The sequence below is a fragment of the Hibiscus syriacus genome, unplaced genomic scaffold (assembly GCF_006381635.1).
Source record: "Hibiscus syriacus cultivar Baekdansim isolate YM2019G1 unplaced genomic scaffold, ASM638163v2 tig00111250_pilon, whole genome shotgun sequence".
Classification (NCBI taxonomy): Eukaryota; Viridiplantae; Streptophyta; class Magnoliopsida; order Malvales; family Malvaceae; genus Hibiscus; species Hibiscus syriacus.
The window spans coordinates 276,569-303,946 of NW_024063035.1; the positions used below are offsets into that span (position 1 = coordinate 276,569).

Here is a 27,378-nt window from a genome sequence, read left to right on the forward strand (position 1 = left end):
AAGTAGAAAAGGATCTACCAAAACAAAAATAGGTTCATCAAAGAGATAAAAAGTACCTGCTATAATCTCATGAGCATCACTATCATCATTAGTTTTAATGTGATAAATTCTAGAAATAGTCTTGCCTTCACGATTGGATGCAGCCTTAGATGTTCTTGGTTTACCTCCTTCGCTAACTTGACTCTTTAGGGGTCTTTGCTATTGACTAGTCTGGGTAAAGCTCTAGACAATCCCTTTTCTAATGACCAACTTGCCTACAGTTGTAGCATTTTCCATTAACGAACCAACACTGACCAGGATATCTCTTTCCACGGAACTTACATTTTGGAATAGGAAGAAATCATAAACCTTGGGTACCTACTGAAGTTGTCTAGGTCTGCTTAGACTTCACTCCAGAAAATACCTTGTTTCCTGAAGATGATGAGAAGGCATAAAATTTATGTTCTTTTCCCTTGTTTCATTTGGAAGATGGTGCAGAGAAGAAATTTCCAAACTTTTTAATTGATTTAGTCTTTTTCACTTTCGAATCTTCATGATCAATTTTTCCATAGCTTTAGCCTTGTTTACCGCTTATTGAAAAGCAGTAAAATGATGAGAAACTAGAATCATTTTGTATCGAGGAACTATCCCAACAATAAACCTATCAATTTTGGCTTTCTCAATTGGAAAAACTCTGATGCAAATTGACTCAACTTGTGGAACTCACATTGATATTCATAGACTGTCCTGTCAGACTGCTTCAAATTTAGAAACTGTTGCATCATCTCATTGATGAACACATCCCCAATGTACTTTTCCTTGAACTCTCTCAGAAAGAATTACCAAGTAATCTTGTATGGAGGGACTCGTGTAATGATTATATTCCACCAAAACACTGGCTTGTTCCACTAACAAAGACACAGCCCCTTCCAGCTTTCCTTGATCATCACAAGGAATCCTGTTTAGCATGTTCTTAACATCATTCAACCAGTAATCTGCAGGCATCGGAACATCATCTGTATCGCCTCAAAATTCAGGTGCTTTCATTTTTCTCAATTATTTTAGAACTGACACAGGGGCTCGGCGATTGATGATATTTTCTAATGCCTAAAGGAATAGTCCTCGATATTGCACAGGTATATCGTGCTAATTCATATTAGGTGACTCTACACTATACTGAGTAATAGGTGGATTATGATTCACCTCGTTACTCTCATTCTGTGCAGGAATAACGTACTTTGATGCCCTACTCGATTCCTGACGATCTGACATTTAAACACAGCCAAAAGCATCTAACATTAGTAAGGAGTGACTTTGCTAAATAATAAGCATCATAGCATATATACATCAATAAGAAAAATTTTGTTATTCTAGTGGCATGTATACATTTTCAACTTAATTTAGACTCAATCCATGTCCAGAAAAGGCTAAACTTATATCTCTGATACCAATAAATGTAAAACCCACAACTCGTATATGTGCATTAATACGAGTTATAGATCTCACAATAAATTTAAAAAAATTTAAAAAAATTTAACATTCTCCAACTCAAAAGTGATTAAAAATTTGTTTCTTTTAATTTTCCAAATTTTAGTTATTATTGTAAAATATTAAATCACATAAAACCATCACATAGTATTTAAACATACTTTAATATAAAATATGTCCCATCATAATAATAATATTAGGTAATACTAACCATAGTAAAGCATAATAAAACAGTTTTAGTTTAGTCATTACATACGAGTTCCAAGATAATTTAACAAAGCAACTAAAACATTTATCTAGTATATGCCACTAAACCAACAAAAATCACATTGAAAAATGTCTTATTGATACTATAAATATACTCATCGATGCTTTAGGATGCTCAATACTCCTTACTCCTACTCATGCTTTTTAATTACGCGTGAAAATCATCACACTCTAAGTATATACTTAGTGAGGCAATTAAAATATTAAACAGCGCAATATATTACATGCATGAAATTAAATGTCAGTTTCCAATGCAATAACATCACCTTACCTGCATGTCCGAAATTTTTACCATAATCAACATGATAATGATATAAATATAATCATTTTTACCAATAATGATAGCCCAAACGTAAACCTATGAAGACCCTGGGTATTCAAGTCAGAGACGCCCTAAGTGGCCTTACACACTATAGAGTTGCACTAAGTGTCCTTACACACTATAGTGTCAATACACATAAGGTAGTGCCCACCATATGCAATTAGTGTCCTTACACACTATAGTGCTGCACTAAATGTCCTTACGCACTAGTGCTAATGCAAACTTGCAGTCTATGGCATGCCAACTATACCATGTTCTTCAATGACTCACTTGGGCATATAATATAATTTATTTCATCCATAGAACGATATATCTATATAATTAACATTGGGAAATTCATATATGAAATAACATTCTTGGCAAAACATCATATTTATCAGTGATCAATGCATTAAAATTTTAACCTTTTTATATATTATGATTATGTCAATAATATGACAAATGAAATTTATATTATGCCAAAATAAAATAAGGTAGACTTATCGCAAGTCTTCTTAATGATGTATAAAACATCCATGTAGAATGTCATGCATGCATTGCACTCACCTTGACACTTTATATATTTCAAAAGATTAGCCTCACTAAGTTGCAAACTTGATCCTTTATATACTAGATTCGCTTTGAGCACTAAGTCAATTACGATCTGTACAAACTCACAATTACATATAGAAGCTTATGTTAGTATTGTACTAACACAATTAAATTCCTACAACAATAATCCGTAAAAGATATTGGAAACTTATTTGATAACAAATACTTAAACATTTATGAATTCTTTTAAATTGGCACCAATTTTTTCAAATTTATGTAAAATGGTCTTTCACCATTTTACCACTTAAATTTTCAATACCAAATTTCCAACATTGAAATAATTACCAACCAGGTACATTTACAAAGGTGTAACTGCATTTAAACACCCCAAACTATTTGAATATTCCATATAAATCCCTAAATTTCCAAGCTTCCATAATGATCCAATTTCACATTCTAACATCCATTTCAATTCCCAAACAATAAATTTCCAGCATAGTACATCAACTATTGAACAATTACACAACAATCGATAACTTTTCTAAAATTATTGATTTAGTCCCCCAACTTTTAAAAACTACAAATGGTTCCCAAATTTTTCTAAGGCTTGTAGAATACTTTCTACATCATTTCCAACCATTACATAATTTTTCCAAAATTTTTCTCATCCATTAAAGCCAAGGTCGAATATTTAAAAGTTCAAGACTAAAGTTTTCATGATTTTACTCTATTCGAGCATGAAATCAACCAAGATCCAACCTTATAAAATCTCTACAATCAAAGCCCTAATCAAATTTCATCAAAACATAAAGTTCCCCTAACTTTAGGGTTTGGATAAAACTTAAGGAAATATTTCTAGGAGGATTGACCATGTTTTAATCAACAAAGAAGCTTGGAATTGAATCTACAACATCAATAAAATCAATATTTATCATCAATTTCATAAACCCTAAAATTTGGGAACTTTGAAATCAAACAAGATTAGTATGCATAAATGGTACCAAATGATAGAATTTTTCGAATAGAACAATTTTCTATTCCACAGCTCGATCCAAAATCCAAATGAAATTGCTTAAAACTCACAAATAAATTTTCTCTTAACTTAGGATGGCATTCACACCTGAAATGGAGAAAATAAACCAAGCTTACATGAAATTTTAACTTAATTTTATGTTAATTTACTTTTATTTAAGCTTAAATGAATATTAAATTCATTTAATTGGGAAAAGATCATTTTACCCTTAATGAAGCATTATAATTACCATCAAACCTTGCCACATAATCCTTATCATCTTTCAAAAGTCCAAGATGAACAAAATATTTCACTATTTACCATTTTATCCATGCAACTTTTCAAAAATTACAATCTTGCCACTTTAATCCATTAGTCCAAATTGATCCAATGTTTTATATTATTTTCAATCATTTTAAATTGTGAAAATAATATTTTTAAGCTTAATTTATCATCCTTCAAATTTTCCCAAAATTTCTATTCGATCTGATTAAATGAATTTTTACCAAACTTTAACCCTTTCCAATTTTTAACATAATTTCCAAATCAAGAATCTAATTCCCTAAAACCCCATTCTCAAGAATAAACTATCAATTTATGGAATAAAATTTTGTTTTTGGGAAAATTACCAATTAGGTCCCTAAAATTTTCCTAAATTTTATACTTTGGCCACTAAACTTTTAAAACTTACATTTTGATCATTAACCAAAATTTGGGGTACTACAGATCATCTCGGATATTACTAGATAGGTTATTTCCACAATCTTCCCATGCACATGTCTTCGACCGTGATCGGATAACAAAAAAATGTGAACAACGCCCTTTTACTGTTGGTTCTGAAAAGTAGACATATTCACAAAAGCAAAACAAAACCAAATCAGTAGTGATAAATTCATAATACGAGAAAATTAAAAAGTAGATAGTGTCAATCTAGAACACTCATCATAAAGTAAATATAATAAAGTCTGAAAGGAAAAGGTGCTATTAAATGATCCTCTAGGTGCCAGTCAAAATCCGAAAATTTGTAAGGATCTAAAAATACAAAAACTAAAAGAGTGATCTAAAAAGCCCAATGTGTCCTCTATATTAAAGCAGTAGCATCAAAATTGATTCATCATAGTGTAGCATCATTAACATATAAATATACATTTCGCCGCGAATAAATAAGATTGGGACATTCCCACCGATGAGGATCCTACTCAGAAATAGAAATCAATATGGGGATTTATCCATCCAAAGAGGATCTCAAATAGAAGTACGACGGGAATAAAATCTCATGCAGAATCAAGATGAGGACTTAATCCCATACAAAAATAGGACGATGATTTAATCCCATGTAGAAATTGGACGGGGATTTAATCCCATGGAGAAAAAGATGGGGGTTTAATCCCATGCAGAAACAAAACAGAGATTTAATTCCATGCAGAAGCAGAAATATATCAATATGCAGATAATAAGTGAAGCAACAATATTCTAAAATCATAAATGTCAAAGATAAATATGATTAGATTACGAACATGCTTTTAGTAGTACATATAACATAATAGCATAATACATCGAAATTATTAAACAAGTCTAGAGAACACATCTATAGTAGCTAAATAATGCCAGCTAAGCCTTACGCTTTCGATGATCAGTCGCACTAGGTCCAACGAAATGGGGACCTAAAACAATACCTTCTATGAATTTCTATGTCAAATAACTAAACAAAAATAATATGTAAAGTTACTAAACATAACTTGCATTTATCTCAGGACGAGCGGGGGAACTCGAATTGAGTGGAATGGGAGTGATCAGTGTCTACTAGAGATTGATCTGGAGACATGAAAGTATCATTAAAAATAAGACCAAAAAGTGAGTCCAAAAAACCACAATTTACTTAACATAATCAAGACTTTCAATGATAAACAATATAAAATAGTGATTTTAGGTTAGAATTGGCAAAACAAATAGCAGAAACGAATTTATGACATCAAAATTAATAAAGTTAGTGGTTTTCAAAAAAGTTAATGGGTCAAAGTGAAAGGAAAAAGTCAATGGCCAACAGTCAACGATCAACTGGTCGGGTCGGGTCAGGTCGGGTCGACAAATGGTTCGGTTAATTAGTTAGGTCAATCAATAGTTTAACAGGTTAATAGATTTGATTTGGTCAATCGATTCAGGGCCGATTAAGGCTGATCAATTCAATAGACTGAATTAGTTGAAACACTCCCACACAGGCACACCTACTCATGAGGGCACGAGATACACCATTCAATGTCCAGTTTTGCATTAAAAAATCTAGAAAATTAACACCAACGTTGAGAGAAACAATAGTCAAAATGGTTGGGAAGATGTACACAAGAATGAAGAAGAAAAAGAAAAAAAAAGAAAAGTTTAGGAAGATATACACGGTTGGAGGGAAAATGAAGAAGAAGAAGAACGGGTTAGTAATTTGAAATACCAAAAATTTTGGGTAAATTGCACACTAGACCACCATACTTTTGAGAACTCCCAAACCGATACCATAATTTCAAAATTTTTAATTAAATCTCCAAAAATTGGAATGCGAAAAATCTTCCCCTAAATAAAATTTCATCCTTGAAATTTTACTAGGAAAAAAAGATGAGGAAATTGCTCCTTCATCGTCCTTTGAGTCTCCCAGGTGGCTTCTAAAATATTACGTTTACTCCATAGAACTTTAACCATTGGTATACATCGGCATCTTAGAACATGATATTCAAAATCAAATATCTTTATAGGCTTCTCCTCATAACTCAAATCAGGACTCAACTCAACTTCCTCAATGGAGATAATATACGAAAGGTTAGAACGGTAATGTCTCAGCATAGAGACATGGAAGACATCATGAATGTGCTTAAGTTCAGGTGGTAACTCAAGCTGATAAGTAACTAGAAAAACTAGACTCAGAATCTGATAAGGTCCAATAAACCTCAGACTCAACTTGCCTTTACGTCCAAATCTGAGAACTATCTTCCATGAAGATGTTTTCAGAAATACTCGATCCTTATATTGAACTCAATATCTCATCTCTTCAGATCAACATAAGATTTTTGCTTATCAAAAGTATCCTTAAGCCTATCTCGAATTAGTCTAACTATAGTCTCGGCCTCCTAAATAATATCGGGCCCTATAACCCTTTTCTCAGAGAACTTAGTCCAACATAGTGGGGTATGACACCTATGATCATACAAAGCCTCATACGGTGCCATCTGAATACTGGTAAACTTAGCTAAATGAAAGTAAAACTCCCAAGTGCCTAGAAATCTATAATACATCCTTTCAACATATCTTCCAATAATCTGAATAACTCACTCAGATTGACCATCAGACTACCAGTGATAAATTGTACTAAAATTCAATCAGATATCTAGAGCCTCATGAAAAGCATTCCAAAATTTTGATGTAAACCTCATATCTCTATCAAAAAGATTAGATAAGGGAACCCCATGAAGATAAAAAATATTAAAAATTATACAACTGAGCTAATCTATCCAGAATATACTTAGTCTGAACTGAAAGGAAGTGAACAAACTTGGTGAAACGATCAACGATAACCCACATTGAATCATTTTAGATTGCGTCAACAGTAATCCACTAAAAAATCTATATTTACTCGCTCTCATTTCTACTTGGGAATCTGAATGGGTTGAAGTAAATGATGCTACAAAATTGATGCAACATTCAACACAAGTGCACGTGTCACATATTAAGTAATAAAGTGGTAGAAAATGAATGCTATTGATGTCGAACCCACAAGGAGCAATTTGTTTTTATTAGAGTTTGTAAGCAATGGGAGTATTTAGTTTGAAAAGATGCTAAATAAAAGATTTTAAAATCAAGAAGGAAAACACCAGTTCTCGCTACAACAGTCCAGAGAACACTAGTCAACTATCAAATCAATGGAGAAAATATTGTGAGCTTCAAATCTCATGCAAACAAAGCATACCGCCCAATATATACGATCAACATTTATTAAGACCTTTTGAACTTATTGAACTACTTTCATTAATTAAAGGATCAAACTATTAACAACACTAATCAATTGGATGCATACTTTTTAGCACACATTATGCTACTCAGGACACCAACACCTTCAAATGTATATATCAAATCAACCAAATCTATTTCTAAAAATAATCGAAAGTACTATATATTTAATCATAAGTATTTATACTCATAATTATAAAGTACCAAGCTAATAAAATATCTATCAAAGTAAACATGAAATAAGAACTCAACAATATCATCCATAAAGAGTTTAAAACATTCAAATCACTTGCTCTTTAAATAGAAGGCCTTGAATGGTGATCTATTGATTGTCAATGCTACTCGGCGAGTTCTCCTTGTGCTGTAGCAATCACTGGAAAAAGGCTTAAGCATTCATGGCATACGAAGATTGAATGTGGAAATTGGGTACTTTGAATGGATCTTAATCATCACAATTTTTGGGAATAAGTACTCCTTTTTTATAGCTTGGATAACATTTTCATTTCTCAATAAGAAGCTTCCAAGTTTCAGGTGATATCCAACCCATTGGTAGTTGTCCCATCTAGAAGATTCTCCTAACCTTTTGGAGCTTCATTGCCTACTGCAGCATTTGTTCAGTATTTCCTGCAATACGATGGAATCGGTGTAATAATTTATAGCAATAAAAATCATATTTAGCCCTTGGCAACCCACAAAGCTCCTAACATGCAAAATGTATAAAATTAAGCAAATATAATCCTAAAATGCTCAAGTTGAAACTAGACCTAGGTGAAAAAGGCTACTAAAGATAACTCTTTTGGAAAGTTATCACACCCCCAAACCTAAGTGTTTGTTTATCCTCAAGCAAAACATGCATGGAATTTCTAAACAAACAACAATGTCACATAAATATTTAAGAAATTAATCAAGAAGATAAGTTTCTTTTTTCAGTCCTTAGCTAATATTGTAAAGCATATTTGTATTCTCGAATTAGGAAATGCAATTTCACCTTATCAAAATCAGAATCTTTAGAGTGTAGTGTAATTTAGGTGTATCCAATCAATACTTAGCTAAGTTAGAAATATTTTCACCTACTATGTTAAAGATATTCAATGATGCAACAATATTTCCTCATCAATGTTGGAATTCCAACTTATTTCTACCACTATTTTGGAGCTATTACCAACATTGCCCAACTTATTCCCTAAGACTATGTTGGAGCTATTAGCAGCATTACCCAACTTATTCCCTAAGACTAATTTTTTTAGAAATACAATAGTATCTAATAAAGATAAGAGATTTACAATTTAAAATTTTCTAAATTCTATAATTATTGAGAACATACACCTAAGTGTTAAAAATTTATAAGGATCCTAATTTCAAAAAGATTCTACAACATTCCCTTTAGCATTTCATATCAATTATTATTCATCATTGGGCATCACTAAAATTCCCATAACAACTTCATTAATTTCTACAAAATTATCCCATTGCATTTCAATGCAATTATATATAATACTACCTTCCTAAATGCAACATTCAACTAAAACACACCCCAAACCTAAGGATACATTGTCCCAAATGCATACAACATTAACAATAAAATAAGAAAACAAATAAACAAGTTAAATTGAGAAATGGAAGCAAAACTAACATAAGTGAGTTTCCTTGGGCTTTTGCGCATGATGAGAACATTTGGCCAGAGACGCTTTGTTGTTGTTTTTATCTTTACCAAGCTCTTCCTCTTTTGACTGGTTGAACATTAATGAAGCTTTTGCCATAGTAGCATTAGAGAATAGATATGTAGACACTATAACGTCTAGATTTGTCTTTGCTTCTATTTCTAGTCTCTTAGCGTCGGTGGCCTGTGCAATTGTAGTATTCTCCGGCGGACTCGCACTATTTGATTGGTCGTCAGTAGTGATGACATTATGTATCACCTTTACTGCATCCAATTTATTTCATCTACAGTTGTTGATTTTCCTTCAGTTGTAGTTTCATTCAAATTCATAATTGAGCCTCAACTTGCTCTACTGGAGCATCGACTCCATCTGTGACCTTCTCTTGCAGCTGTTTGCTGCTCACATGCTCTTTTTCTTCTTGAACTTCAGCATCTAGTGGTAAAACTTAAGTAGATTTCTTTAACTCGTCCTCATTTTTATTGTCTCATTCTTCTTCCTCACCCTTACATCATCCTCACCTTCCATTGACTTGATATTTGTGGCTAGTACTTCTTCACCACTCGTTGTGTGTCATTGACACTCGGTGCTAGCTGGCTATAGCCAGCATCTGGTATGGCTGGCTGCATCATATCTTCCAATATCTTACTGGAAAAGTAAGGAACAAGCCATCAGCTTCCATAAATAACTTGGAAAACATAGTCTTGGTCGCTAGATCATTTTTCATTGCATACTCCTAATATTGAACCTGGGCGTTGTGCATTTGGGACTGATTCTGAAGAGAATTCCTCAGTAGCACCATGATTGATTTGTAAACCCCAAAATTATTGTTAGTGAGCAAATGTAAATTTTGTAAGTTTAGTCACCAAAGTATAAATTGGGAAACATTTAGGACATGAGTGGTAATTTCCAAAAAGAATTTTATTCCACAAATGATAGTTACTCTTGAGAGTGGTTTTATGGAAAACAAATTCTTGATCCATAATTATTTAGAACTAGAAAGTGTTAAAGTCGATAAAACTTTGATAAACGGATAGAATAGAAATTTTGAGAAAAATTAAGGATGATAAATTAAGCTTAGAAAAATTATTTTAAATGATGGAAAATATGGAGTATGGATTTGAGGAATAATTTCTATGTTCAATTTGGATCGTTTGATGAAAAATGAAAAGATTGAAATTTAGAAAGTTGCAAGGGCTAAATTATAAAGGGTAAATAATTTCTTTATATTTGAATTTATAAATATGATAAGGGTTATGTGGCTTAGTAGGATGTAATTATAAAGTTTCATTAATGGTAAAATTGTCATTTCTCATTAAATGAATTTTATATTCATTTATCTTTAAATACAAGATAAATTAACATGAAATTAACTAAAATTCATGAAAACTTGGTTGTTTCTCGTTCATTTTGTTACCTTCATACCATAGTAAGAGGGGTTTTTCTTTTTCTTTTTTTAAGCCACTTATTAGGTTTTTGGATTAAGACAGAAATTGAAATTTGTTTTTATCTTTAAATACAAGAAATTAACATGAAATTAACTAAAACATGAAAACTTGGTTATGTTCTCCTTCATTTTGTTACCTTCATACCATAGGTAAGAGGGTTTTTTCTTTTTCTTTTTTTAAGCCAACTTATTAGGTTTTTGGATTAAGACATGAAATTGAAATTTGTTCTATTCGACTCTATCATTTGGTACCAATATTGCATGCTAATCTTGCTTGAGTTCAAAGATCCCAAATTATAGGGTTTATGTTCAGTTAAGGTATCATGAATTGATGATTGATTTTGAGGTTATTGGGGTTGTAGAATTATTTCCAAGCTTCATAATGATCAAATCATGATCAAACCTCTTAAAATGGATCTATGATTTTCAGCCTAGCCCTAAAATTAGGGGAAGTTTTTTGTTTTAATGAATTGATTAGGGGTTTGATGTAGATATTTTAATGTTGAATAGAGGTTGATATCATGCTCGAATCGAATCGAAATCAAGTGAAAATCATGAGAACTTTAATCTTGAATGTTCAAGTATTTGGTCTAGGCTTGAGGGTGAAACAAATTATGGAAAAATATGTAGGGGCTGAAATGATGTAGAAAGTATTCTGAAAGCCTTATAAAAATTGAAGACCATTTCTTAATTTTTAGAAGGGTGGGGACCTATTCGATAATTATGGAGAGGTTTGGGGTTAATGTGTAAATGTGCAATATGATGTTCTATTATGGAAATTAATGTTTGAGTGTTGAAATTTAAGTTAGGATGTGAAATTGGATTATTTTGGGAAGTTGGTAAAAGTTGACGTTCAAATCACAATTATGGAAATGTGGGGATTTTAAGTGAAAATGTTTTGTGAAATTTGGATAAAATGGAATTGATTGGTCAATTAGAAGTTTATTGTCAACATTTATGTTGGTGACATGGAATTTGATTGGTCAATTAGAAGTTTTAACTTATGTTGTGACATGGAATTTGTATCGAATGAGCATCAGAAGATTTTTAAGAATTATTTCTAATGTGTACCTATGTTAGTAAGATTCTAACATTGGTTTGACTTTGTATATGTTTTGTAATGATGCTCATTTAGATTGAGTGTTAAAATCAAGATCAAACATTATTAAAGCTAAAGAGAAACTTAAAAATGAAATGTAAATCTCTAAGGTTTACAATCTAAGGACGCCAGGTGAGTGCAAATTTAATTTGTACTTATTTTGGTGAGCTAATAAAAATAGTGAATAAGCTGAAATAGCAAATTGGTGAAATATGCCTAGATTTATGATCTGAATAGTGAGTTTAGAAAATCACCATAAATCTAAAGAAATTATTAGAGGATTATTTTATATCGTTGGATTCTTATATCAATATAGTTTTTTTTAAACAAATGGATACTGAATTCAAGGAGTATACAAAAAGTTATGAAATTTTAAGTGAGGATAACTCAGAAAATAGGGCAGTTGATTATGCTCAAAACAACTTCTGTAAGTCAAATTTGAAAATTTAGGGCAGTTGATTATGCTCAAAACAACTTCTGTAAGTCAAATTTGAAAATTTACCATAAATTGTAAAAATTGAAATAGAAGAAGTGCCTTATATAGTTAGATTCTTATTCGAGCCTAATTTCCACTGGTATAAATGTAATAATTTTTTATTGTGTATATTAATACAGAATAATATTTCTTTGAAGGTAATGCAAACTGACAAGATATGAAATTATGACAAATATTTGGGATATAAACAAATTAGAAGCAAAGGATCAAGTTAAAGCTTAGTGAGGCTTATAATTTAACTTGATATAATGTCAAAGTGAGTGCAATGCATGCATAACACTATACTGGATGTTTTATACATCATTGGGAAGGACTTGCGATAAATCTACCTTATTTATATTGGTATGATATTTAGCCATTTATCATATAATTGACACATTCTAAATATGTCAAAGGTTGGATATAATGCATTGATCACTGTTTATTATATATGATGGTTATCCTGAATATATATATATATATGTTTACTACGAATATTATTTCAGGTATGAACTGCCCCATTGTTAAATTAAGGATAGACTTGCCATGGATGAAACAAAATAGACTATATGCCCAAGTGAGTCATTGACGGATAGGGTATAGTTGACATGCCATATAGTCCAACAGCTGCAGCTTTTAGCACTATAGTGTGCAAGAAAACTTAGTGTAGAACTATAGTTTTGCAAGGACACTTAGTGCAGGTGGTGGGCACAACCTTATGTGTCATATTAATTCAGCACTCTAGTGTGCAAGGACATTGATTGCATATAATTGAGTGGAGTATCCAGGGTCTTCATAGTTCTATTTGGCTATGTCTTATTGGTTAATAGATGATAAACATGTGAATAAGCTTATGAGCTTATGGAATAAATGGAAAGTATATTGGTAAAGAAATTTTATATAGTTTATATCATGTTAGTATAAGGTAACATGGTTGGAAATCAGGTAAACGTGAGCATAATGTATTGAGTATTGTCACTCATTTTTATGCATTGCATGCTTTAAATATTTATATGATTGCTTCACTAAGTGTATACTTAGTTTGTGATTTTCCTTGCTACGTAAAAGAAAGCAAGAGGAGTAAGGAGCTGAGCTTGGCATCAATCACCAAGGGATAATTACATGTAACAGTGATAACATCATATTGTGTTCTAAATTTTTCTAGTTGGCAAGTATATGAGTAATAAATATTTGGAAATTTATAAATATGGTTAGTAATTAATAAAGTTTTGAATAAATATTTTGATATTAAACTATGTTTAAATATTATTGATTAGATGTTAATCAGACAGTTATAGAAAGTTTTATTTATTGTATGAAACTGAGCAAAATGTCTGTTATTACCTGAAACATGATTTGAAATAGAAGTCGAAATGTTTTAATTTGATTTTTTCTATGAACTATTTTAATATAAATGGTTAAAATATGGAATTTGTGAAAGAAACAAAATTTTACCTATTTTGGGTTAAGAAAAGTTTGATATTTGATTTGACATCTTTAACTCGTAAGACAATATAAGGGTTAAGGGTGTACATTTATTGGTATCAGAGCTACATGTTTAGTCGATTCTATGACTAAATTTATCTTGTTTTGTGTCAAAAGGTGTATACATGCCACTAGGATGTCACTGTTCTGGTCTAGTGTTTGTAAGGTTTGATTGATGCAACTCCTGACACATTAGGTGAATAAATGTTGTATGTTAAGATGTGTGTAATCGAGGGTTTGAAGTAAGTGAACAAGTAGGAGGTTTGATCGATTTTAAGGCGTTTGATTTTAAAGAATTTCAAAAGTTTCAATATATCAGTGGTAAGGGAAACATAGTAAATTTGTTCCTTAATGGGATTTTGGTAGTAATTGTTATGAATTATTGCTATAAGGTTATTACCTTCTTAGTGAAAGAGGTGGATACTCAAACATTCATAGTTATGTTAGAAGAATTCCAACTGTTGGAGACTATCCAAATGTGTAACTGCAAGAGATACATGGATTACCTCTAGATTGAGATAAAGAAATTAAAATAGGGATTTCGAGGTATTGCATTATTTCTATAGCCTGTATCGTATGGCTCTGACTGAGCTTAGAGAATTAAAGGAATGGTTAGTAGAACTGTTAAGAATAATTACAAGACCAATCATGTCATCTGGGACACACCAGTGTTATTGTGAAAAAGAAGACGGGTCAATTAAATTATGCATGATTATCGTAAGTCAAAATAAGGTATAGTGAACAATAAGTATCTTATTACAGGATTGATGATATTTTGATCTATTAAAAGTTACATTGATGTTCTCCAAGACTGATATCCTATCTAGATATTATTAGTTAAAGATAAGGAAGAAGATCTTCCTAAGACAATTTTTAGAAGTCAATATGGACACTATAAGTATGCGGTAATTTCGTTTTGTTTAACGATTATTCCTAATACCTTTAATGATTGATAACTGAGCATTTCAGTTATATTTGATTAATTAATGGTAGTGTTCGTCTATGTATTTTGATCTATTGTAAATTTGTATCATTTTAATCCCATTTAATTTAAAACAATTTAATAAATTTAACCTTCCACAAACAATGACGTGTGATCATCTTATTAGAGAAAAGAAATAAAAATCTAAAAAGGGTCTAACAAGAATGAAACATGGAGACCTAAAAGTCCTAAATATCCCCAATCGTTGAATATTCTTTTGTTTAACAAACATATTATTTATCATTAAAATTGTTGACTACAGAAAGGGGTAGATGTAAAGTGATGGAAGACGATAGATTATTTATTTGCAGAAAAGGCTAGATGTATTATCAAAGGTGGCCAAAACTTATACCCAGAAGTTGTATCAGATGTATCGCTCTTTAGCAGAGCATTATGCCACCTGACGGCAGAAATGAGGAAAATTCCATCTGACCAAAGACCAAGTAAGATTAAGATTAGATTTAAAATTTGTCAAAAAAAAAATAAAGGGTAAGAAATTATCCGGGTTAAGGCCTTCAGGGCCCAAATCATTGTTCCGTAGCCTCTTACCATGGTGTTGAAAGCAAATGCAGCTGGCTCGGTTATTTGGTCGACCACTTCGCATATTACCATGGTGTTGAAAAGCACATGCGGATGGCTCGGTTATTTCGGTCGACCAACCACTTCGCGGGGGTAAATGAGACCGGATAAGCCAACTAAGGCTTCAATGAGTTTGGGAAGGTATGTTCGATACCAACTATATTCCCACGAGTCGACAATAGCGATGCCGATAGCATGTACATATCATGTTTACATAATCCCCATTGATACGAGCAACTTGGCATAAATAACAGTTAGCAAGATAACTAACTCCTTGTTTCTCCTGAGCTGAACCTAAGCTGGATACATACAACAAAAGAAGTAGAGTCGAACCTCTTTAATCGAGAAGCTTGGTATTACATATAAAACAGCTTTTTTTGATGGAATGAAACTTCAAGCAACACTGCACCCAAGGCGGATTTCTGGCACCGCCGCTGAACGACACTCCAAGCAATTGAATTAGCTTCCGCTCAGTGCATCAGTGGATGAAGCATTGAAAAATTTCTCCTAAACAAGCAGCAAATAAAATTGAACAATAACAATTTACAACCACCATGAGGAATGGCATAATGATGTACTGGTATTAGTAAACTTCAATCTCACAGGACAAATGAAATATTTTACAAATGATCCTAGGGTGCAATCTTGAATTCAAGGTTATATACACCTCAAAATTTTATAATGTGAAGAGAAATGGTCGAATGAATGTCCTTACCCATCTTCAGCATAAGCATGAGCATGGATTCGGGTAGTTGGATCCTCTAGGGTAAACCTAACCTACAATTCCACCAGGACAATGGAAATCCTCAACTCGCCACCTCTAGGAACCTGCAGGAACAAACAACTCGGATTATACACCTGAATTCGTTGCTACCTGGAAGGTTACCCGAGAAACAAATAAGAACAACTCCAGTTAAACATTATTCTCTGGTTTTAAATGCTGCCAGCCTGCCACAGAATTCGAGCTAAATCTCATATGAAACCATAATATAGGTGGGTGTGTGTGAGGGAAGAAAAGAGATTGCAGATGATTCAAAATTTAAAACGGTCTTAAAGGTGCTGTGGCATAGTTTGGGCGTTTTTGGATCAAAGAAATTGGCTGGAGAGTAGGGAGAATGTCATCCATCAAAGCATAATACCTTCAGATCAAAACAAATGCACAAGGATGCAATACCTTTCGATGTGTGAGAATGTCCATCAATGTACAAATGGCGTATCATTGCAGTTAACCTCTGATCAAGGGCATACAAAAATTAGAAGTACATCATCACAAATAATTTCAATATGTTCCAGGGTAAATGTGATAGCTGCGTTCAGGAGATTGAATCCAATATACCAAGGGATGAGAAATTAAAACAAATTTCTGACATTAGAAGTAACAACATGGAACCTGTGATTCTTGATGGCCACGGAAAGCTCCAATATGGCATCCGATCTAGTTTACGTATTGATCGACGATCATAATTTCTGACATGTATGGATATGGTAAGAGAGTGAAACAATGAAAATTTCTGAACAGAATATGAATCAAAGGGAATATTCAATCTATATGTTTAACAAGGTACTGCATGCAACAAAAATTCACCTCTGACGCTCAAGTACGAGAATATCATCATTTGGCATATCTCGGATCTTTGAAGCAGATGTGAACACACCATACATAATCCTTCATGCACTTTGCATAATACATGAAAAGTTTCACCCATTGACCAATTTTCAGCAACTGAAGGATATCTGTTATGCAGTTCACATCAAGACGCATTCTTAAGATGGTTCCAGCGGTCGGAAATGTAGATAGCACATCTCTTGATGAAGGCAACGGTTCGAAATTTAGAGGAAGCGGATAATGCATTTCGTCTTCCAGACTGTGGAGGTTACACAATAAATCTTTTAGATTACAAGTAAATAACAACTAGACAAAGCAAGCATCAATAATGGTACTTAGGGGTGTTCAAAAATACCCGACCTGCTTGACCCGGCCTGTCAATCCGTCAACCCGAACCTAGAAAAACCGGCTAATTCTTAAAAAAAATACCCAACCGGGTCGGGTACCCGACCCGTGATTTTTTCCGGGTAGTTGAGTCGGGTCTGGGCCAATTTTTTTTTTTACAAAAGGGTAACCGACCCAACCCAGTAGTTTTAATATATATATATTGTTTAAATTATATTTTATTTTAGGTTCCTTAATATTTTTACCTTATAATTAAATTTAAATCTCAAAATTTTTCTTAAATTTGTATTATGTATTTTTTGTTTTAAAATTTCAAAGGTCTATTAATTTGTCAATATGAATTGGAAAAAAAAAATCACAATCAATATTAATATTTTTAATATTTTCTTTTGGAAATAAACTTTAATATAGACTTAAGTATAAAATAAATGCCTAAATTATACATTTTTTCACGAATAGGTGTCTAAACTATTTTTTGGCACATCCAAGTTCCTAAAGTTATCAACGTTATCACTTTTAGGTGTCTAATGTTACAAACGTTATTATTTTAGGTGCCTAGGTGCTAACGTCCATTAAAAAATTTCGTTAAGTGACATATGTCACAATTTGGTAATTTTAAAATTTTATTTTAAAAAACTTAAAAATATTTTATTTTTGAAAACCCCCATTTTTTCTAAAATACTAAAAAAACCTAAACTCTTAAAATCTCTTATTTTAGTCTCATTTACTACAACCGTCGATCATCTCTGGCCACCCATTCGTCGCGGATTACCCACTAACCAGTTACAACTCTTAATTTCATCTCAAAACCTAAAATTCTCAAATCTCTAAATTTCAAACCCTAATCCCTAAATCCAAATACAAATCCCTTAAATTCATTTAATCAATCGTGATAATCGACTAATTAATCGATTGTGGAAACCGACCCCTTGGCCATTGGTAGGCCGACCGTTTTGAATTTTGGCCGTTTGGCCATGAAAATTTTTAGTCACGAAATGGCTGGAGGGAGAAGAGGGGAGGGAGAGCAGCACACACGGTTTTTTTTTAATAATATTTTTTTAAAAAAAATCAAAATTATATATTTGTGACACGTGTCACTTACAAGGCCTTTTTAACAACCGTTAGAACCGAGGTACTTAAAATAATAATGTTTCTAACGTTAGACACCTAAAGTGGTAACATTTATAACTTTAGGAACCTGGATGAGCCAAAAAATAATTTAGGCACCTATTCGTGAAAACAAGTATACTTTGGACACTTACTTTATACTTGGGCCTTTATACTTAAGCCTTTAATATATATATCCAAATATTTATCCTTAAAACTAACTTCAAATCACTAATTTTTGTGTGTGGATCGTGTATTATGAACTTTTAAATTTTTATGTATTTCACATAGGGATGGCAATGGGTCGGGTCGGGTTGGGTTTTTGGGCCACCCGACCCGACCCGAGAAGAAAGGTTTTTCACCCGTGACCCGACCCGACCCGAATATATGACTTAGAGACCCGACCCGACCCGACCCGAAATAATAATAAAAAAAAGTTTATTCAATGAAAACAGTGACTTAATTGAAAAAAATTATATATGGAGAGACATTATTGTAATTATCCCTAAATATATAGGATAAAATTATATATATTTTTCGGGTCGGGTCGGGTCGGATTTTTTTCACCCTAAACCCGACCCGACCCGACCCGAACAGTACATTAAAACCCGACCGACCCGACCCGAACCCGAAATTTTTTTTAAAAAATCCGAACCGATCGGGTCGGGTCGGGTCGGAACCCGTCGGATTCGGGTTGAGTTGCCATCCCTAATTTCACATGTGATTTTATAGGGGAAAAATAAATAAAAGAAATTATATGAACCAGGTACCTGTGACTAGGATTTTACGGGTACCCAGATTTAATGGGCCGGATCACGGGCCGATAAATATACTATCCAGAGAACCGGGTACTCGGTACTTCAGGTACCCGAAAATGCAGGTAACCGGTTTTGAACACCCTAGGCATGTCATAAATTAAGTCATAACACTCATTACATAAATGTAACTTAAGACTCAAACTGGAAAAGAAGAACCTTCCCAATCGTATAATTGAAAGATAACAAGCTCATGAGCTCCAAGCAAAGAGAAGGGAAAAAACATCCTTTCATAAGAAACAACTGAGCCAACAAATGCAGCTCCCAAAAGATATAGAACACTGCACTTATTAGTAGCCTCTTTATCATATTTACCTATACTAATTTTTTCTTTCAGCATGTAATAGCATACTATTTACCAAGATCACAGAAATCAGTTGCAACTGATTCACACAATGAAGTAAATGGCATTGAGGCCTAACCAAATGCTTATTGATATAACAGGATTTATATATTACCATGTGTCAATGGTTTTGTACAAAAAGTAGGAACGCGAAGTCCCCCAAACCTTGGGTTTGCTTTACCAGTTTAAAATAAACAGAGGAGCAATTAAAGGATACCAACTGACCTTTTATTAATACTGATAGGTGGAGCATCAGTTCCGTCCCAAAGAAAGACCATCCACTCACCACTAGTAGTTTTGCATATATGAAGTACCTTAGCAGGGCCAAACATTAAATATGAAGATGAATCAGCGCACGTTGAAACAATCGAAAGGCAGCCTCAACATAAGATTAAATTGAACATATTTGAACAATACCATGCACAAAAATATAGCAGGGGAAAATCAAAGATATGGTTTAATACCTTACAAGCTAAATTAACACCTCCTACTTGGGTGATCTCCCTCAATAATAAGAAGTCCGGCTCTACCAAGCTCAAAAATAAAAAATAAAAAAAGTTCAAAATACTATTAAAAAAAGTGATGCTTTATATTGGGTGATGGGAATGACCAGATATTTGGCATCATAATCAAACAGAATCACATAAAAAGAGGCAGTGCACATGCATGACTTTTAATTTATATAAGCATGGGACCAAAATCCCAATGTATTGTTTTATTAGAAATGTGTGCGTGTTTTGTGTCAGAACTCTTAGAAGTGTTAGAAATGGTAAACTCCGGAACTGTCAATATCAGGCTAGTTCCAAATACTTGGACTTATATGATCAACACTGTTGACCATAGAAGTTCCAAGAGAAGAAGGCTCGGTGTTGACCACCATATCATAAAGGTGTCAATCTATTATGTCCGGCCACTTTCATCATCTCAGTACTTTAAAAATCTAAAATGTTGAAAATTTTCTACAAAAAAGAGAAAGCATGAGATTGGCTAATTGCCATGGCTCAGTCTTCTGCAGCCCATTAATGCTCAAGCCCACTATTCAATCTCACTTCTATTACTCCTAACATATTAGGATGGAGACTCACCAAGCATTCTCTGCTTGTTTATACCTGATGCATTTAACTACCATTTGGTGCTAAGGTTTCTTCAACTACCACAGGTTTCAAATCTTCAAGGACAAATTGAACAAAAATCAAGCTCTGCTAACTGTAGATGCAACAATGAAGGGATTCAAGAGAATTAAGGATGGAGTGAAGAAATCAACCTCAGTCTACTGCATCACAAGTGAAAAGTGGTTGATGGAAAAATTTTAAATAGAAAACAACCCTTAAACTAAACCTCAACCAGAAAAAGTTAAACAAGCATGCATGGAATCTAGAAAGGAAAATTAACAATATGAAGTTTCTGAATTTTCTAACGGAAGGATGGGAATGGAGTAGAAATACAAGCAACTTCAGAAAAGCATATTACTCCAACCACACACATTTGTTAGAGCACTCAAATATAGATTGATGTCAACAGAGATTGTAAGTATTGATAATTAAAGGCACACAACCCACCAGTTAAAGGTGAAATATAATCACTAGCAAACAAAAAAGCATACCATCAATGACCTCTGAACTTGCTAACCATTTTCTGAGGCCTGCTATTATCTTTACACCATGTTCTCTCGCATGAAATCGTACAGAAACTTTATAAGGATGGAAATTTTCACCATCTTTCCCATCATATAAAGCAAACGAAGAAAACCTTTTGTTGAATACAGCATAGGCATCTCCATCATGAATTTCCATCTGCAGAAGGTAATTACCTTTATCAAACTAAATTTATAAAAGACAACGCACCATTTTGTGGGACAAACTTTCATCATAAAGTATGAGATAGGCCTTTTGATTTGACCAAATTGATGAATCCAAGGACATGATTTGGGAAATGCATAAAGCAGTAAAATTTAGTTTATGCAATTATATGACCAGCTAACGTTAAAGAGTACATTATCACATAAGGGACCTCTCTCATATGCAAGCCCGTTTGCCTCATGCAAGTGAGAGGGATATCAAGGATTTTGCATAAAGCACCACGTTTATTTAGTATTACAATTTATTTATCAAAATTAAGACATGCCTCAAATTCCAAACTGGAAATGCAAAAGTCTCTAATATAATTCCAAAAATATGTCAACCTGATAGCTCAATTTAACAGTTAATGACCCGAGAATGGGTTTATAAGTCTATCTTCAACTTAATAAATGCTCATTATTATAGATATATAGCACAAACAAAGAAAGACAAATCCCTTTAACAAAATGCAGGAGAAGATTTTCGTTGACCTGTATCAAATTAATTTTTTGATAGAAGTTGGAGGTCTCATTAAAAACTCCCTTCGTATTCGTTCACATACTAAAAGTATGTTAACGAACATTGGAAGGAAGAAAAGAGTACCTCAAATTTTATTGATAATAATACCCGATACAAAAGACACCACGGAATATCCTCTCATGGTGATGTACACCATTACAACAAACACCTTAACCCTATATATCCTCATCCAAAGCCACAATCTAATCACCTTCTAATTACACCACTAGCAGTAGGATTAAAACAACGCAACAGAACATAATGCAAAATTAAAAGCAACACCTACAACCATATAGATAAAAACAAAACCACAATTGAAGAGACAAGATCTAATGAGACTCGTCTTCTTCAGGAGCCCAAGAGTTTGGTTTGAATGAAGGCTCTATCTCATGCACCATGACCTTGAAGAAGTTGTCACCAACCTTCAATTCCACCATCGCATCAATTCTCGCATCAGCCTTTATGAGGACTTGAATTTTTGCCCGATCAAAAGATGATGGAGACTGACAACTTTCGTCGATAGCTAGTAATAAACCCCACTTATCAACAATGTTCTTGAAAGTATTCCAATTCCATGCGTGAAAAGGAACACCCTCGCAAACTAACCATACTCGACGACACTCCATTACCAAACTCTCTGACCAAGCTTCGACTATGGAGAACCACTCTGCGAGAATAATTGATTTATTGTTCTTCACACTTCTCAATGAAGCATTGTCTTCGAAATCATTAAAATCGCATTACCAGCAGCTCTCATTAAGGTAAAGCCAGTGAGGCCCTTCGCTTGCATTTGTCTAGCGAGATGACCAATTTTGACAAAGTCCTTGCACCACCCCACTAGACAATTGCTCAACACCTGAAGTTTTTCTTCATCTATAACACCTTCAACTTTATAATGATTCTTCCTCGAATCATCTTCCATCCCGGACTTGCGAAGAACACCTGACGAGGACTTCCTCCAATAGGAATGTCGAGGTTTGAATTTAGCATAAGAAACGCCAACTTTGCTGCCATCGATACGAGAGCCATTCATTTTTGAGATTGCTCTCCTTGCTTCTTCAATAGTTGCATACCGAATAAACCCAAAACGGACCCCTTTCGAGTTTCTTTTTTTAGGAATGAAGGCATCAATAACATGACCATGTGTGCCAAAAATAGACCCAAGTCTCTTCCAATGGATCATCTCTGGAAGGTTTTCGATAAAAATCGTGAAACAACCATTTCTGATCCCATTTCCGATTCTTGGATGACCATCCTTCGACCAATTTTGAAACTCATTTTTTCTCCTTCTCGTTACTTCGGAAAACTTTTCATGGGAGTACCCTTTCATGATGCTCTCCTTGGTTCCATCCTGAACAATATCAGCGATAGGTAAAGTTGGTGTTGTCTGCACTACAGAATTAGTTCCGAGCTTTTGTTTCCCTCCTTGAGAAGAAGACAGTCCATTGTCATCAATCCTACCAACAGGAGGGTGACAGTCTGAAGTAGCTTTAGCAAAGCAATTTTTCAAACACCCGGTTGATAAAGGACTATCACCCAACCTTGCTGAGAATACTCTTGAATTTTGCTGCTTTTGGGGCGAAGGCGATTGCCTGAAGGTAGTGCCGTCGGCCTCAACTGTCCAACCTGCCTCACGGGCCAAGGCGGCCAGTACATCGTTCATATTAGAACGCTCTGAGAGATGGAAATTACCAAACTGCCGCAATCCGGCCAGCATACGTCTAGTGAAGGCTCGCCTGTTCCGTCTCCGGAGCTTTGTCCTTTCCTTTTCGCTCTCCCTCTCACGTTTTTCCTTGCCGGAAAATGAAAAATTGATTGCATTGTCAGGTCCAGAGGAAGTACTAATGGAGTTCACAGACGCTGCACCTGCCGCAGTTGTTGCAGCTAAACCACTAGTACGCCTGTGCTTAGACGAGCGTAGAGGATCCATGGAGAGATCTGGGAAAGATTTTACAGGAAAACAGACAGCTTGGAGGATAGTGTAAGATTTCACCGAACCAGATGGATAGAACTGGGAAGTTGGGAAGAGGATTAACTGGAAAAACAGACAGCTTGGATAGGGTAAGATTTCACCGAACCAGTACACTGGAAATAGAACTGATTTTCGACACTAGGAAAGGGAGTTTATGATCGCGAGAAGAAGCTGAGTCCGGTGGTGAGGCGGAGACGACCACTAGCGCGGGAAGAGGCGTAAATCGACGGTGAACTTCGAGCAGATCTGCGTCGATTGAATGTCTCAATCGCAAATCTAAAGCCAGATTTGGAATCACCTTGAGTCGGTGAACTTCCCAGGAGAAAAAAGCTTCAAACGGTGGTCGGAGTATGGCGGCGGACGGCGGCGGCAGCAGCGGACGGTTGTCGGAGGCAGCTGACAATGGGTGGATGTCGGAGGAGAGAGAAAAATTTTCAAAAGACGCCTGGGCTTTTGTAATTCGAAATTTGAAAACACCTTGGTTAGAGAGAAGCTGGAGCTTCTCTCACTAACACGTACTTATCCATGAGCCCCTCTAAATGTATGCTTACCTGTATCAAATTAATAGATTGTTTATATATTGCATTGAAATTGGTTTTATTTATCAATAAAATTAAAACAACCAGATGAGTACAGTCCACAAATTGAATTTTCTTGATTTTACATGCTCGCATAAAGACATCTCATTTAGAAGTTAAAAGCATATGCATGAACTACAATTCAAAATAATATTCTTATAACCTAATAAAGATCCATATTTAAGAAAAACAACCTTACTTTATATACGTTAAGGTCAATATTCACCAAGGATTTTCCCTTTATACCTTTTTCAAGCACCATGTCCTATTTAATGGCTAAAGGATACACTAAAAAGAAACTGAGGCCACTCAAGATGGAGAAGGAGAGATATATCACTTCTAGAAACATTATTCTCAGCCAGTACAAAATATTAGTAAGAGGTGATGTTTCTTTTATATCAAGCTTCACAAGATGCATAAGAGAATTAGCAAGATATCTACATTTAATTGCCGACACAGATCATGCCCTTTAGCACAAACAGAACGGTTGATACAGAAAGTAGTTACATTAGTTTATCTACATCCAAGGAGATTAAACTTTAAACCTCACGTGGCTAAGAATGTTGGACTGTGTCTCGTAGTAACAATGTCATTCAACAATAACATATAAGAAAGCGTGATCATCATCTGTCTAAGAAACATATACCAAACAAGCTTTCTCCATAAACCCTTGTGCCTCCCCCCTTTCCCCTTTTTCAAAGAAATAAAAAGAAACTGTAGGTCTTTAGGGAGGTTTCTATTTCTCTCCATTTTTGTTTCTCCTCTTATTTTTTCCCTTTCTTTCCTCCTCACTCCATTGCCTTCTCTCTTCCAGCCATGGGGTTTCCTGCATCGCAGGCCAACGGTCAGTTGTCAATTGAGGGTTGGCTCCCATGGCCATCAACCACACCCTCTTCCTTTACCTCCAACACTCCTTTCCCTAATCTTCCAACATCTGCACCTCCATCTCCACTGCATCCTCCTAAGCCAGCTATCGTCTTTTTCCTGCTGAGAGGGCTATGTCTTCCGGCATAACAATTTTGGCCTTGGTTTTACCCTTGGCCCCTTCCATAAGGGGGTTTGCACAGAGTCATTGATAACTTGTTTCTATCAAAGCCATAGTGTTTCAGTTTCTCGAGTCCGATAAGAATCAATTTTACTAATGTTTAATTTCATTGTTGTAACATTCCTTGAGGTTTGCAAGCTTACCAAGAAGAATGAGATTGTTGATGTCGAATCCGATACGCCAATTCAAGAGATCCGAGATGGTGGCTGACACCCAATGATATGACTTGTATCCATGATGGTTGAGTTCTTATTGGTGTTACTTCCTTGGGTGAGGATATTTTTGTTTGATAAGACTTGATTTCAATCAAGTGTTCATACCACTAATTTGTTATGTATTCCTTTGGGTTTTATTTCTACTGGGATTCTTATGTATCCCTTTCCTATGTCTAGTTTACATTATAATGAAATTCCTCTTTGATAAAAAAAAAAGTGTATTTTAAACGTGAAATTAGTAGGGAATTACATATTGGTAGTATCCCAAACAACTAACTTGCTGTGAAAACCTATACAAATTCAGTTATAAGGTAATTAAGATGAAATATCGCAAGTATTAAGAGTTTCAACAAAGTATAGTAAAACAAATTTAAAGTTGAAATATGAACTGAGCACACCTTGACACGTGAAAGGTGAATAATGTCTCCAACAGACGAAGCAAGAGGAAAATCGTCGATTCGTTGAGCAAATAAATGAACCGGAATCCTGAACTCATACGACTCATCAATTATTTTCAGCTTACAGATACAATCTGAAAAGAAACCATAAATTATGGCCGATCAAAATAAGTTTACAACAATAAACGATCAAGAACGTTGGTAAAAAAGAGAGAGAGAGAGAGAAGAATCATTCCCATTTCCCAAAAAGAATCATCTTCCGCATCTCTACAAGTTTCATGTAAGGATTGTAAACAGTAAGGGAAAAAATGGTTTCATCACAGCCAGTCACAATCATATTTGAACTCAAGCTTCTAATCTCGATATATAGCCGAGCAGGTAAAAGAAAAAAGAGTAAAGAAATGGCGGCACCTACCTGTGCCTCTGGTTCTCTGGGGCGGACTCAGGTCGGCAATGACAGCAATTATGTTAACTTTCTGGTTATTGCAATTAATGGGCCTAATGGCGTCCTTAATCTTATGAAACTTGTAATCACCCATCTCTCCCTCTCTGTCTGCAATTTGTTATGAAGTTTGAACTTTTTTTTCAATAAAAAAACTCCGGCAAGGGAAGAATATAAGGAGAAAGAAGGCTAAATTTCTTTAACTTTCAAAAACTACTCCTAATTTAATCCTTCTAACCTTTTAATTTTATTTTTTTATTTTAATTATATATTAATAAAATAATAAAAATATCATATCACAAAATATTATTAATAAAATAAATTAGAGTGATTAAAACATAAATAATTTAGAAATTGAGTAATTAAACTAAAATCTTTTAAACTTTAATGATCAAAATAGAAATAAAAAAATTAAAATATTAATGATGTAATTTACCCATCAAAATGTCATGCGCAATAGTTTCTATAAATTTAAGGCTTAATTATAAAATAAGTGCCTAAATTATAGCATTTTTTCACGAATAGGTGACTGAACTATTTTTTTGAATGATTTCGGTGTATAATGTTATAAATGTTACCACTTTAGCTGTCCAGACCTTCAATTGTGTTAATTTCCTTCATTAAGTGAAATGTGTCATAATCTGATAGTTTTATATTTTTTATTTAAAATTAAAATTATATATTAATTTTTTTTGAAATGATCTAAAAACTTTAAAAACCTTCATTTCAACCCCTAAACCCACACCAACCTCAAAGCTCCACCCAACCTCATCTCCCTTGGCGACCAAAACTCCTATGAAATTATGATCGATTGACGGCGAATCGATGTTTTATACCCCGT

The 27,378-nt window shown here is 34.0% G+C and overlaps 1 pseudogene; it reads right to left on the reverse strand.

Annotated features, from left to right (window-relative positions):
- Window positions 1–15,486: 15,486 nt before the first annotated feature.
- On the reverse strand, window positions 15,487–26,655 carry LOC120157376 (annotated as a pseudogene).
- Between the last annotated feature and the right edge of the window lie 723 nt (window positions 26,656–27,378).